Consider the following 11,559-nt stretch of genomic DNA (forward strand, 5'->3'; position numbering starts at 1 on the left):
ACCACCTTATAAAAGAGTAGGAAGAGGTGGCATCATCAGTAATGCTCTTGTTGCTGGCTTGGACTTTGCCATTACCTGTTCCTTGCTGCAACAACATCCTAGAAACAGCCAACACCGAACAGGCAGAGCCAGCACCAGGCATAAGAGAGAGACTAGCACAGCCATGGGACCCCTTGAAAGACAAAGTGCAACCATCAGGAATAGAACCTAGAGGTGTTTTACTATCCACACACACAAACACCACATTAGAAAATTCTCTAGGAAGCAAGAAAAAAATCCCCAACTTTTTCTGCTCCTTAAAAACTGCCAACGCTTCTCAGACAGTGAAGGGTGAGTGGAGGGTCAGTCAAACACCAAAACCCCCAAGTAACTTCAATGACAGATATACATTTTGGCACACAAATTACCTCCCCAGACAGCTTCTGGAAGGCCTAAGCAGCTTAACAAGCATGTGAAAACCAAAAAAATTTCAAGTGGCAATGAACTATTGCCTCTGAATTAGGTCAAGCTTTCCTAGCCCAGCTACTTCCATTGTCCCCGCTTTGCCTGCGGCCCATCACTGAAACCTTCCATCACACTGCTGATTTACCTGCGAGGGAAGAGGGCTTTGTGATCAGATGTCAGCTTGGGGTCAGCTCCCATCCCAGGCTACCACTTGCTTCTCATGGTCATCCCACAACTCTACTTGTATAGGCAGGCAGTAAACACACCAGCAATATACACCGTTCTGGCTCAGTTATGGCTAGGGCCATAAAAAAAGCTACGAATGCATTGGAGTCTGCAAATCTCTCCCTTCCTCACCATTCTGCCCTAGGCTTGTGTTTTGGTTTGGTTTTTTTCTCTGCTCTCTTTCCTGGGAAATGTGATGAAGGAGGGTGGAGTGGCTCGGGCTATGTACAAATATTCAGACAGTCTCTTAGCAATAAATGGATCTCGGTCAGTTCTATTATCTGTCTGGCTGTGGCTCCTATTATCTGCTGTGAATTGCAGCAGCGATCTCTGGAACAGCATTCAGGCACCATCGTTACTAACTTCCACACCCCCCAAACACCACACTGTAACAAGGCATGCTGGATAATACTTACCATTAGAAGAGGGAACATAAAGGATTCAAGCTACGTCTAACACAGTAAAAGGCTCTGCATGGGGCTTTATATTCATTGACCCTGGTTTGTTATTAAAGAAAATTCTAGGTTCAAAACCTAGACCTGCATTTTATACAGCGCGTCACCCGATTTACACAAAAAGGCGATTTCATCCTGTTCTTGCTCACTCCACCCCCCGCCCCAGTCCTAAATTTTCATGGAAGACCGCAGCTGGAGAGCGGGGAAGGCACAGCACAGGTCTGCCTGGAGCTTATGGTCCCCAAATGGGGACCGTAAGCCCAAAGCTCAGGCTTGTTGTGCCCAAAGTGCCTGGGAGCCCACAACGCACCACAAACAGGACACCGCAGGCAGCGTCTAGCAATTCAGGGCTGAAAGCCTCCGAAGCGGCACTCAGATGGCTCCTCGTTAGGAACGGGAATTTTGGGATCCAAACCCACATCTGACTCTCTCGCGTTTTTCACAAGCCCTCCAGTTCATTTGGGGCCCGTCTGCAAAGCCTAGATTGAAATCTAATATCCTTCCCCAGGGTAGGATGAGGGTTTTAAGAGAAAACTGCTTAGGTCTCCCTCCCATAGCCAGCAAGGCAAGGCCACAAATATTAACTCCACCAAAACTCATTTTCTTATGGGCTTCTACCTGGCAATGGATTGGTTTCAGCCTCCTGGGCACAGAAGCTCTGAACAGAGGTTTTCCTGAAACTGGGATATTTCAAAAGCCTCCCTCTCCTGCACAGCTTTCCTGACGCTTTTCTCACTTGGACACCTATTTTGTAGCAGGGCTTAATATCTGACTATTACCCTTCATTCAGCATGGCTGAAAAGTTAGTCATCAACCTAAAAAGTTATTAGGAAACACTTGATACTATGATTGCTTTCCTGTGGAATGAAGAAAAGAGAAGAGGTGGGGGAGGGAAGGTGGGTGAACCCTTGCACTTACAATCAGGAAGGCTTTTCCAGCACAGGCACGGCTCTCCCAGGGACCTCAGCCCACAGGGGAAGCACCCAAGATCCCAACTCAGCACAGCTGCCCCCACCACTGATAGCCCAGAGGCAGCTGGCAGAGGCTGCCTTAAATAGAGCTGCTGCTCCCTGAAGCCATCTCTCCGGGCAGCACCACCCATGGCTAATGCAGTCCAGCTGAAAGTCATTTATCGTCCGGCGATTGCTCACAGGCCTCAGCTGGGAAACGCAGCCGGGTGCTTCTCTCCGGTCTGCCCGTAGGCATTTGGGTGCAGGAGCAGGGCTGGCTGCTGTCCCGTCCGTGCACAGGGCAGCATGGACGGGGCGAGCAGCCGGCTCTGCGGCATCGTGCCGCAGGCTGTGCAGCCCAGGGAAGGTCTGGGGGTGAGCGAAGAACCACAAGGGATGAGCTCCACGGTGTCCACTCAGGTTGGGGACTTGCAGCTGTTGCCACCAGCAACATCTCTTATCACATCCATGTGTCCCCATGAGGAGTCGATTAGGCAAAGTGGCCCGGTGGTGTTGTCCTGCATCCTCAGATGGCTTCAGGCCGCCCCAAACTGCTGTCACAGGCCACCCTCTGCTCTTGGCACCACCTCTATCCAGCGTCCTGGGAGCTCCTCCGGCTCTGCAGACGCTGTGATGTGCAAACCTGGGCTGGAGACAGCGAATGGTGCTGGAAGAAGGGAAGAGGGACAGTGGGAGGATAGGGGGAAGGAGTGGGAGCACTGAAAGAGGCTGCGTGGGATTGACCACAATCACAAAAATGTGGAAGAACAGAATATTACACCGCTTCATGGTCATTTTCACACCACGCACAATCTAACTCAAGTCATCTCCAAAGCCGGGGTAGAGGGAGAAGTAACCTGTTGATGAAAAACAGGAGCCAACAGCCCGTGAAAACATGGCACCTCCTTAAGGCAAGGTTTTTGGTGAAGCAGAGCACAGCCGTTATATCTACCCACGCAGCCCCACTGCCCGCAGCTGAAAAGGCATTTGGGGGGAAGGGGCTGCTGCTGGCTAATAGCCCTCGTGCCCACAGCAGGGCTGGCTGGAGCTGGCCGTCTCAAAAGCTGCATTTTAAGTGGCTTTCTGGCAAGTGGTGCCAAACGTTTGCAGGAGATGTTTTGAGAAGGAAAGAAAAAAAAGAAAGATTCCCCCCCATTTTTGTGGTAATAAAAATGTATTTGATTTGTATACAGTTTATATGCTCCATAAAAACGCTAATTATTCTCTCAAACAGAGGAGAAACAGAGCAATTTTTCGTATCCCACCCTTCCCCCGGCACTACCCTTTATACTTTTATGACGCAGCATTTATTTAAGTCGGAATTGTGCCTGGCTCGTTCTGTCTTCTGCACGGCGTGTCCTCCCCTCTCTTCCCATTTGTAAAAAAAAAAAAAACAAACCAACTTGCAAATTTATTTCAGTGGAAATTTGGAAAAACATTATGAGGAAAAAAAAAGCCTCCAACCATTAAACACAGGACGACTCCAACACTGCCCCCCCCCCCTTCCACAACTTTTTCCTTTGGTGCATACATTTTTCCAAGGTCACCTCGGAGGCTTTTCCTAGTTGGCTATTAAAACAAAAAAACGCCTGCCCCAAGAAGCTCATGAAGCCATCGCTGTGGCTTGGACTGTTTCCCTGTGTACAGATGCCATGGGAGAAGAAGCAGGGTGGGGGGGGAGCTGATATTTTTCCAAGACTTTTTCTCTCACCAGAGGAGGAGGATGAAGATGGAGTGATGAGTGAGGTTCCGTTTGTCCGGCAGCATGAGTCACTCAGCAGCAGTTTCCGATACACACTTTTTTTTTTTCTTTTTTCTTTCCATTACAGAATTTGGTGTCATTTGTTCCTTCCTCCTCCTCAAGAAAAGAAGAAGAAAGAAAAAAAAAGTCCCGCTACCGTTATGTCTAATTTATTCTGGGAACTTGTTTGAGGACCCACCAAACATGGTGGGGGAAGGGTGATTTGAAACACAATCCAAAATATAATCAGCTCTGGAAGCTTTTAAAGAGACTCCTTTAAGGCTGTGCCAAACCTTAAAGAAGGAAAATACTTCCACTAAATCCCTCCCACCATGAATGGGATCCTGTATGTCTGAGGCTTTTTATTGGCTGGGTGGTTTTGGGTTGTTGGTTGTTTTTTTGGTTTTTTTTTTTTATATCAAAGATGTTACTCTTTCAAAAAGGGTCTGAATGCTGCGGCTTTTCGGCAGGCAGTGAATTCTTGCTCCTCGGGCATGCAGTGATCTGACACAGCCCTCCCCCACGCTGGGTCGGGTTCTCATGCTAAGATCTGGCTGCTGGAGCTTGAGCTGTTGTTTTTTTCTGGAAGCTGTTTTTTCCCCTCTTCACCCTTTAAAAGCAAAACTAAACATAACTGAACCCTCAAAAAAAAAAAAAAAAAAAAAAGATGATGACACAAAAGCCAAGCTTCACAGGGCCCAGAAAGCCAGCCAGATATGCCCAGAAATACCCCCATCGTCTGCAGGCGAGAGGTGGTGCTGCCCATGCGACCTCCATCAGCTCCTCGGCAGCCAGCCAGCACCCGGAGGGGAGGCAGGAGAAGGCCCCGTCAGTGGGCAGAGGATGTGCACAGGACATCACTGTCGCAGGCAAGACCACCCGACCACCAGTTCTATGAGCAACGTACAGACATGCATGGCCATGTTATCTCCTCCCAAAATAACCCCATTCAGTCTTGCTCCAGATCTCAGAAGAACAAATCTGAGCTGTCCCTCTACTGTGACAGAGTTGGAGCAGGCTTTAAATGGTGATACTACCTATCCCGGCGCTAAACCAGTCCCCTGTATTGGCAGAGAGCAAGGACAATTGCAGGGTTCACCTATTTATTTTGATGGAAGAGTATTTCAGGGAGCTCTGGAAGCACTGTTGTATTTTATCTAGAGCAGGAGGTCTTGCTGCCCTGTAGATCTTTCCTTCCAGCTACACTAAAATCCAGGTCTGCAAATGCATACCACTATCATTTCTTTCTTGCAACAAACGATGTTAATTCAGCCCCACAGCCTGTGCAGTATTTAATCCTGACTGCTTATTCTTTCAGATGCCACATTTAGCTCCTGCTCCTCTGCCCAAGTCTCAGTCTCAGCTCTACCAGTCCACTCTCTGCAGAGAAAGTAAACAGGAAAACTCAGCAGCGGGGCAAGGCAGGGCTCTAGGAGCAGCAGCGTCCTTTCCGAGTTCAAAAGGTACGGGGAAAAGGCTGCAGGGGAGATGACTGGAAGTTTGGTTGGCGTGAGCCCTTTTTGTCTGAATCCAGGCACACACCGGAGCCAAAGAAGGGACCTTTCTCAATTGACGAGGAGGTCAGGGACCTCGAGGCATCCTGCCCACAACGGCCTCACTCTTCACATGCCATGAGCAACTTCTCTTCTGCATCTCAACTTCTTCTTTAGTGCAATCTCACCCAAAACTGGTAAGGCCCATCCTTGTACCAGTGACTCTTCTTCTAACACAGACTGGAAAGCCAGACAGGAACCCTGGCACCCTGACAGTGTTTTCTATTTAATTAATATGCTTCTCATGAGGGACTGCTGCAGTTCAAATATTTTATCACTGTTTCTCCTCCTTCCCCTGGAGGAGCATCTGCTCTTGGACTGCACTGGTAGCTATGTGCAAATGGCTGCAGCAGAACGAAGCTGGCTGTGGCCAGACCTTTCCTCTCTGGGTGCTGGGTGACTCCAGAGAGCACGGTGTTTTGCCAGCCCAGCTCACGGGATGGCCCAAGTCTCTGTGAGTCCTTGACCAGGCTTTGTGCCATGTGCCATGCCAGCCACTGACTTGCTGTTTTCTGCTTGGCCGCTCTTAAAACAGTTGGTTTTTTGGGGCCCTAAAGCAATCTCGGAGACCCCATGAGAAATACTCCCACTCAGTCCTGATTTCCTGTTTACAATGACGTTTTGGGATGTGCTTCCAAGCCAGTGTTTAATCCTTTTACTCTGCCACATTGATTTTGAATCATTCTAGTTTAAGTGTTATGAGTACCAAGACAAATATTTTTCATGAGTCTCAAACCACAAGTATCTTTATTGACCTTATTTTTAATTTCATCACAAATAATCCCAAGCTTACTTGACAGGACGCATCTTCCACAAGGTACCAGAGGCCTTCTGATTAAGAGCCAGCCTCATGAAAGCAGCCATTTAATGGTATTTCAAGGCAGCTCTGAAGGAATAGGTTCAGATCTCCCAACCCACAGTAAAAGAGGCGCATAACCCCCTTCAGGAACACAACACAAACTGTTACGGAAGAAAACTGTGGTCATCCAGCTTTACATTTCTTCTGCATTAGGTTTCAGTAGCTGCCAAAACATGATTGGCATTTCCCAAACACACACTAATGTTATTTATTGAAGGAAATTGGAGTCCCCTCCCCAAAGAGCAGTGGGTCTTCAGTCTAAATAGAGCACAACTTGAGCAAAATGCGGAGCATGCAAGTACTGCTGACTCCGAGCACTGCCACATCCGTCTACAGGTTTGTGGCTATTTGCAACTCAAGACAAGTTCAATGCAAACCGAATGGCCAATTCTCTACACACAGGAATACCGTTGGGTTTTCTGTAAAGGCAACTTGCAACAGAAAGCTCAAGGTATTTTTCTTCCCCATTTGACAAAAGTGGTGATTCAAAGCTCCAGCGTGACCCAGCAGAATGTGTTTTTTCAATCTGTGGAGGAACCCAATTTAAACATCGTAAGTTAAAGGGAAGAAAAAGAAGCTAACCTCAAATCAGGTTTTGTGTGCCAAACCTCACTATATAGACATGCATAATTGTGGAACTTCCTGAAATGTATTTTTGCTAGAAAGAGAAATGGATAAAGGTTACATGGGACTCTGAAGAGCCTCATGAAAGGTTACAGGATCATAACCAAATGACCCATCGAGTGGGGAAAGAAAACCACAGTGTCCAGTTTCAGGTGGCAATCAAAGTCCAGGCTCTCAAATATATACGATAAAGGAGGTATCCACATGCAATGCATACCAGCATGGGGTTTTTTTAAGCATTGATTATACCTGGAGGCAGTGGGCCATGTGTGCCTTGCTGCAGATTTGGTGTTACTGGCATGAATCTGCTCATTCGTTTCCAGGAAAAAAAATACGTTTTTTTAACAGCAGTGTGTTCTAATCTGAACTTCTCTGGCCTCCTCCTAAAATGTCAGCACTTCTGGTCAACTGCTCAGTATCACCAAGAGCGAGCTGGAACCTCTCCCAGTGCAAGCGCCCACATCTCACCCCCTGCGGGGCCCTGGGACGGGCAGGGTTTCTTCAGCCTTCCTTGCGTTCCAATGTGCTCACTCATACAGTTGTTTGGGACCTTTTTTAAGAGTGGGTTGTTTTCTTCTTTTTTTCTGATCCTCATGAACCCTAATTATGAATCCAAGGTCGTTATCAGCTATGTCAGCTGAGCAGCTGCTCCCCCTGTTGCTGGCCTAATAGTGCCATGTTGAAGTAGACAGCAGAATTTCTTGTGCCATTTAAAATTTGCTATATCATGAGTTTCCTTTCAATTGCAAAAGCAGAAAAACAGCTTGAGTACTTTTCCTCCTACATCTTTACTTCAAGCTGCTTTTACAGTCCTCAGTACATCCTTCAGCATCTCCTGCCTTAAATACATATCCCAAAGGGAATAAAGGGGAATTTAACAAAGAACAGTTTTTCCCAGATGGTACCCAAAGTCATCTACAAACACAAAGATAGGAACTGCTTTAAAATAAACTCCATTGGAGATTTTTGGCTGTGGGAGTGTAAGGCACGTGGCCATTCACATGTTACAAAGTGCTGTGCTCAGTACTAAAATACAACTACTTCAGGGCGAGAAATCAGAGGCAGCTTACTAGTGCAGAGCAGCAACAGATAATGCTCGAGTACAGGAAGCAGAGCAGTATTTGGCGTGCAACTGAAATGAAAGAGGGCCTTTCTTCACCTTGATATATTTTATAACAGTTTAGATAACTAGAGGGAGGTAGCCCCAACAGCAAACTATCACAGTTATCAGAAATTTCCTCTTCTGTGCGCAGGGTGAGGAGTGCGGTGTGCCACATCCCACCACGTAGGAAGTGTTAACAAGCACTGACTTTTTCATGGCAGGCATATAGCTAGCAAATATCAAGAGACCTAACTCTTCCCCTTTCACATCTTCCACTTATTTTTTTTCCTTCTTCAGCTCAAAAGATGAAAGATGGTAGCTGAGTTCACACGGGGTGACCTCCGCCGTGGCTTCCCTTGCAAGGTGACAAGCACCAGCACCACTGGGAAACACCCACCTGCCAAATCTGAAATTTGTGAAGTAATCTGCTTCAGCGCCTCTTTTATGTAAAGCAATGCTGACATGACGTTGTACAGAGGAACATCAGTCTTTTAGTCTGCACATCTGATGTTCGTAAACGGATATCTCTTCTACTGAAGAGCTACTGGCCTCCTCTCCCCTCCATCCTCCTCACTTCTCATTCCCAATTTCTACCTTGCAGAACTCCTACTCGGGACTGATTTTAAAGTTGGGCTCTCCCTTGCTGAGTATTATCCCCAGCAAGGAAAACCAATGGGCCAATTTATCTTCTTGTTGATGCTTGCACAATCCTACATCTGTTCCTGTCTCTGCTGTGCCCCCTCTTACTGTACTAATAAGGATAGAAAGCAAATTAAAAAACCTTGCCATTGTCAGTGCAGCCAGCAGCTATGACTCAGAACACACAGAGGCTGCAGGTCCGGTGACTAAGATGGAGTTTTTTCTCCCCATACCCTCCCTTTACTTTTTTTTCCCAGTAGTCACATTAGAGAATAGAAAAACTTCAAATAATTTTACTCCCTCAAAATTACTGTATGATTAAGCATTTCTGCCGTAGCCACCTTTTCAGCTAACTCCAGTGATAGATGAGGTTCACTCTTCTGCCAGTTTTGCATGGTCTAAGCAGCTCCAGAAGCTTAAAGACCTCCCTGGAGCCCTTAGGGTTTGCATATCTGGGCTTTAACCATGCGAGATCCAGAACTCTAGATGTCTTCAGACTTTGAGAACTTCCTGCTTAGGCCAGGGGGATGCTGTCAAAATAGACTTCTTTACTGAGTGACTCAGTGCTGCTTTCAGTCCTTGCCAGAAGCCAAGTACAGAGGCATGAGGAAAACAAACAGAAGTTACTGAAGCATTGCAGAGTTTTCAGAAAAGTTTGGTTCAGCTTTAATTCCAGTAAAGCTCAGAGAAGGATGAAGCAGAAAAATATTTCCTAACCAAATTCCCTATGCAAAGGCTTTTAGTAGACAACCATGCGTAAATTTTACAACAGTTTTGCATTCCTGTTTGGGACCTGCGAGGTTCCACATCTGGACGATGGGAAGGACAAGGCACATACAGAACACATGGGAAAATGCCCTATAGATACCAGCTCAGGTTTTGCCCTCAGCTCTACTCCCATGGCCAACAGTCTTCCCTGGAACTGCATAAGTGTTGCAGAGCAGAATTCAGCCTTGTTGTTGTTGTTGTTTCTGAAGCGCTGTAATCGCTTCATGGAAGAGGCTGGCAGACACCAAAGGCTGCACGCGCACAAGCGTGCTTGCTGGGAACTTTCCCCCAGGAATGCTCAGCTTGGATCTGGACAGCTTTTCATACAATTCAAACAGTAGAAGACCAGTTTTTTTATATATTTAAGTGTGAAAAACAAAGCTAAATTTGCCTAAAGTTAGAGAAAAAAAGTTAAACCCCAGACATGGTCACAAAATACTTCCATGCCAAAGCCTATCTTGGATTTGCATTCACACACTCCTTTGTAGGTTGTTTGCGATTAACATCAGTTTGACACCGAGGGAACCATCAGATACATCATCAACTTCTTCCCTCCTACCACTCCCCAGAAAAAGTACCATAGCTCAAAGTAGGACAGCAAAGCAATAACATAGTCACCCCCCAAGCTTGTGATAATGCCACAATGGAAAATAGCACGACAAAAATATTGATATGCCATGTAAAAAAATAATTTAATCTAATCTGGGCCAAAGAACACAGAAATATCTGTGTTGTGACAATACAGTTATTTCATAACATCACTGAACAGCAGAGGGAAGTTCAAGTCCCTGAGATTAACTGCTACAATGATATTATTTTAACTTTAACCTTTTAAAATTTCTTTTAAATATAACTGTCTGCTTCATGGGGTTTATGACGCTGTGATTTGGAATAATTCAGCCAGCCTACAGTTTATTTTTAAACCACGCATTCATATATGTGTATGCTCACAAACTCAAATCCATCTTAATGAGAATTCCCTAGTCTTTAAAATTACCAACAAAGCTACACAACCATACATGGAGCTGTAGCCTACAAACCCAGCAAGAGCACAGGCTCTGCAGCTGGACACAGCTATAGCACCTATAGCACCAGGGTCCGGACACGCGCTCAACCCACCTCCTGCCGTCAATCACCAACACCATGATACTCCTTGGCACACACAGCTGCAGGGGAGGGGTGGCTGTTGCCCCTCCGAGGATTCATCTTCATCAATAGCCTATCTGCAGGCTGGTGAATCCTAACAGATGGTAGCCAGTGATAACGTACCTTAATAACAAGCTGATGTCTTTAAACACAGCTGTGCACAAGGTCTCTCTGAATTTCAGCAATACAGCAAGTCTCAGATGCTGTTTTGTTCCATCCCTACAGTTTTTCAGAGCAGAAGCAGCGTTTATTTTCCCCTCATAATTTAAAAATTTAGTGTCTTCTATTATTCAAACTAGTTAATGAAGCAACTTGTAAGTTCTCTGAAAAATCCACGACATGCAAAGTCCAAGAGTTACAAAGTCAAGGAAATCATTAGGCTATCTTCGTTATGCAGGAGAAGAGGAGTTAACTCTGGCTTTTTACACAAAATAGAGCCTCTGATTCATCACTGTACCAACTGATTAGCACAGCAAGACCAATTTAGGCAGTTTCTAACAGACTACAGAACCCAAACCAGTCAGTCAACAAAATTAGACAAAAACCTGTGCTTCAGGGGGGGATTCTGACCAGCCACAAAACAGCAACTGCAAGTTCTTCAGTCAGCGTTTGTAAGGTCACACTCCCCTCACCAAACTCCCTGGAGATCCAGAAGACAACTTCAATGTGTTCTCCCAGTTAAATAGCTCGTTTGGATCTAATACGACGTTTATTGGCTCCTGGGCCTGTATTGATTCTAAATAGTCGACAGCTAACATTTAGTAAATGCATTGGAGATAAATCAGCATGCAGGTAATAAACTGCAGATCACATAAGCAAACATTACTTAATTATATTGCCATTAATATATTTAGTCCGTAATGAGTTTTTGAGGCATTTAATTATCAATTTGACAAGATAATCTAGGGGTAGTTAATGATGGACCAGTAAATTGTCAAAAAAAATACAGACACTTAATAAGTCTCCTAACTGACACTGAATTAACTTGCTGTAGCTGTCTGGTTAAATAGGCAGCAGTTAATTACAGAGTGCTTAAACAGTCTCACAATTTTA

The sequence above is a fragment of the Phaethon aethereus genome (assembly GCF_964289735.1).
Source record: "Phaethon aethereus genome assembly, chromosome: 9".
In the NCBI taxonomy this organism is placed as follows: domain Eukaryota; kingdom Metazoa; phylum Chordata; class Aves; order Phaethontiformes; family Phaethontidae; genus Phaethon; species Phaethon aethereus.